Genomic DNA, 4,630 nt, shown 5'->3' with positions numbered 1-4,630 from the left:
AGTGGATTCACCAGTCCTCTGCCATGGAAGCAACCATGCGTCACTGGTGTGTTCCATTCAAAAGGAGACTGATTCTGCTTTGTAATGGCATCATTCCCACCCAGCTTGTAGATACTAAAAGCTAGCTCTGAAACTCCCTGAGCTCAGAAGATTTTTGATACTATACATTCCAGAATCCCCCAGACAGCCTAGATGGGGGAATTTGGAACCTGCAGTCCAAAAAATAACATCAAAGCTTTCTGAGACTATTGTTCTCCCTCCTTCTCATGTTTTGCACAGTACTGAACACCAAAATGGGCTTAAAAATGTACTTTCATGGGTGAAGACAATGGATGAGAGGTACAGTGGGCCCTAAATATTTGCTGGGGTTAGGGGCACAGGATCCCCATGAAAGTGGGAAACCCACAAATAAAAGAGAGGACACCTCTCTAGGAATTTCCAGATCCTCCAGCGCAAGTCTGCAGTCACCATCTGCCCAAAGTTGACCACAGAATTGTGCTGGAGGACTTACAAATGCCTAGAAAAGTGTTCTCTCTAAGAATCTCTAGGACCTCCAGCCTAACTTCTGGTGGATGTTGACCATTCCAAGAGAGAATATATTAATCAAATCCATGAATAATCAAATCTGCACAAGTCAAAGCCACAAAGGTGGAGAGCTGTTATCTTTTTTAGACATTAGATCATACTGTTTTTGTTTTTGCTTGTTCTTGTTCCCATGACCCACACAAAGTCCTACTCTGTCACCTCACCATGGCTATTGTTTGCCACATCAGTGAGATGGCAAATCCATGCTGAGCTTTAATTCCATATTTTAATGGAGTCATCCCAAAGAGGATGTTAGAAGTATAGGATTCTTCACCTTTTAATAGTACCTTTAGCTTGGACTAAAAACCTGGAGCAGATTTTCCACCTCAGTAGTGTGAGCCCCACCAGGTGCAGTTGTGACTCTAGGTTTTCAAAGATTATGGAAGAGAAGGACAAGCTCTGACACAGTCCACAAAAATGGAAAGGCTTAATGTATGATACTGGTGACCTCTGACAACCAATCTTAAGCACTGAGGTCTTAACTACCAGGTTGGGCACCAGGAGGCCCTCCACACTACACATTAATAGCACTATGATTCTACTTTAACTACTGCAGTTCCATCCTATGAAATTCTAGGGTTTGCTGCTTAGGGAGGGTATTTAGAATAATCAGCCAGAGTACCGTAGTGCCCACCTGGCAACTACAAACCCCGGGAGACCAGAGGATGCAGCCATGGCTATTAAAAGTAGAATCATAGTGATCCAATTGTATAGCATGATGAAGTGACCACAACTACAGGTGATGAAATGACCACAATTACAAAGAAAAGAACAGTGTAGAATAATGGTGTAATTGTGATCTGTAGTCAAGGAGTACAGTCTCCAAGGTAAGGTAGTACTCTGCCCTGTTTGACACAGTTCTCAATTAGTTAGGCTCCTTATATGCCACTAATGTCTTTCTCTTGGTTTTACCACCATCACAGGCATCTATGGTGAGATGGGAGATAGCCTTCTCAGTGACTGCTCCCAGGCTGTGCAACTCCTTTCCATAGGACATCTACTGGGTCCCTTCTCTGCAGTATTTCCACCCGTAGGCAAAGACCTTTCTACAGTGGGCCCTTGGTATATGTTAGGGTTTGGTTTCAGGACCTCCTATAGATACCAGTATCCATGGATGTTCAAGTCCCATTAAATACAGTGGAGAGTATAATGGCAACCCTCATATAAAATGGCAAAATCAAGGTTTGCTTTTTGGAACTCATGTATTTTTAAAAATGTTTTCCAGACTTGGATTCATGAATCTGTGGGATAATGAATCCATGCGTACAGAGAGCCAATTGTACTTAGGGCAGCCTTTGAGTCTTACATCATGTAGCAGAAGGGTGTTTGAAACTGGTGTGCTGCCCTTTGATCTTTTCAATTATGTTTTCAGTGTGTTTTAAACTGTTTTTAACCTGGTGCTTTTAAAAATGGAATTGCTGTCATTTTAAAAATTTAGCTGAATTTTTTTTTAATTACTGTAAGCAACTTTGGATCCCATTTTGTGAGAAAAGCAGGCTATAAATTAAAATAAATTCATAGCATATATACATATATACTGACATAGCTACAGCACAATGATCCCACTTTAACTGCCATTGCTCCATCCAATGGAATTGTAGTTTGGCATGACATTAGAACTCTCTGGCTGAGAACTCTCAATACCCCTCTCTAAACTAACCGCATATCCCAGGATTTAGTAGGATGTTGCCATAGCAGTTAAAATGAACCATAGTATAATTGTACAGCCCCAAAGAGGTTTAAATTCCACAGTGGAGATGTGACAGGATCTTCCATGATAAGAGGGCCTTAGGAAGCATAGACCAGTTTACATAACCCACATAACTTTGCTCCCAACACATTGCAGGGGTTCCTTTAGTCTCAGCATTTGGTGTGAAGCACCTGCCTCATTTGCCTAATGGTAGGGCCAGCTCTACTATACCCTATTAACCAGTTACATGTTAGAGGTAATACACTTATGGGATCACATGAAAAATCTATTTCAACATCCTGCTTCTCATAAAGGTCAATCTATAGGACATTCACCAGCAGGACAAGAGTAGTGGCTTTTTCTCTTCCGGACTGTCTTTTCTGCAAGGAATTTTTTACATGCTCAGAACCCCAACTGAAGTAGATAAAATACAATGTCAAGTTGAAAGCTTTAATGGCCGGCATCCATAGATTTTTGTGGGTTTTTCAGGCTATGCAGCCATGTTCTAGAAGAGTTTCTTTCTGACGTTTCGCCAGCATCTGTGGCTGGCATCTTTAGAGAATGCTTGCCTGGAAAGGACTTGAGTATATATATTGTGTGACCTGGAAAGGCAGGAGTGATTTGCATGTGTATTGTTCTGTTGCTAATGGCAGGCCTCAGGGTGGGATAAAATACAACTAGATAAGACTGTAGTTTTATGCACTTATATGAGATGAAGGGTCAGAGCAGATGGGCAGGAGAAAACACCTTGATCCTGCTTTTACCCAAAGCGGGTCGAAACCTTGCTGCCCGCACATCCCACTCCCAAGGTAGGTGGAGTGCACACAGGCCAACCACACGACACAGCATCAAGCCACATCGCTGGGTAGTTTTTTGTTGCCCCTCACCATGCATGCACACTATTGCACAAACACACTGCCAGTGACCCCAACGTACTTCCCACTGCCCACCTAGATCCCATCCCATTGGATCACTACCCCTTTGATTGGCCAGTCACACCTGTGATGCTCCAACTATACAGGCTATTAGTGCACCAGTGTGTGATACACTGGCAAATCACAATCATGAACCCCTCCCCCATACATGTCCTCTTCACCCCATGCCCCCGTTTGACTGCTTGGTTTGTGTATATTGTAATTACTTCCATTGGAGTTGTTGCACTTTAATTGCTTTGCTGCAGCCCTGCAGTCATGTCAGGGCATTTATATGCAGGCCAAAGTTTTCCACCTTGAGTTGGACTATCCTGAGTTGTTTGTTCCAGTTCTTAACCCCAGAGCACAGCTTCAGCCTGTTTCTACCCACTTTGGAGGTCCAAACACCCCACCTTCAAAGCGGTTGGAAACCAATGTGAAGTTAAGGCTTTCATGGCCGGCATCCAGTTTTTTGTGGGGTTTTCGGGCTATGTGGCCATGTTCTAGCAGAGTTTCTTCCTGACGTTTCACCAGCATCTGTGGTTGGCATCTCCACAGATGCTGGCAAAATGTCAGGAAGAAACTCTGCTAGAACATGGCCACATAGCCTGAAAAAGCCACAAAAAACTACGGTTGGAAACCACTTTATTTGACCCGCCTGTTCCACCCTGAAGTCTTACTAACATGTATAAGATTCAAAGTGGACCACTTTGACAATCTGTTGTGATTTGACAATTTGTTGTGTGTTGCCATTCTTCTGTCTTGGACACAATCTGTACACCAGAAATAATGTCGTTTGACATTGCTTTAACTACCATAGCTCAATGCTCTGAAATTCTGGGACTTATGTGTGATATTTAGCCTTCTGTCAGAGCTCTGGTGCCACAACAAACTACAAATCTCAAGAATCTATAGCATTTCTCCATGGCACATAAACTGGTGTCAAACTGCATTATTTCTGCAGTACCATGGTCCCCTCCACACCACCTCTCAGTATACACTCTCCACGCCATTATAAATCTTATGGAAATGTAGTTTTTGCTAATGGAGAGCAAGCTAACATTTAGCTGTGTGCGTGGAACCTGACCTCCAATATTGGTTAAATCCATGAAAAAGTCTCTTCTAAACAGCTTTAACCATCAGCCTGCATTGTGCTGGCAATTCACAGGAATGTATTTGAACCACCTTCTCTAGCTGAAAAACAGTAATTTGATCTGCAGCAATTACCAGGTAATTGTGTTGATTTCCATGCAGTGAAGAAAGTTTCATCTGCTTATTTCTGAATATCATACATCTCTTAAAAGGTGAACAGGTGGGATTTCACCCTTTTCTCCCCCTGTCCACTTGGCAACCCTAGTTAGATAAGGTCACACACAAACAACCCGCCTAGTTTTTTAACAGTGAAGATACAACTAAGTGCCATAATAAAAAGACAAACTGACCA

This window comes from Sceloporus occidentalis, unplaced genomic scaffold (genome assembly GCF_023333645.1).
Source record: "Sceloporus occidentalis isolate IW3139 unplaced genomic scaffold, rSceOcc1.0.p SCAF_2, whole genome shotgun sequence".
Taxonomy (NCBI): Eukaryota; Metazoa; Chordata; class Lepidosauria; order Squamata; family Phrynosomatidae; genus Sceloporus; species Sceloporus occidentalis.
This window is presented reverse-complemented; position numbering follows the sequence as displayed.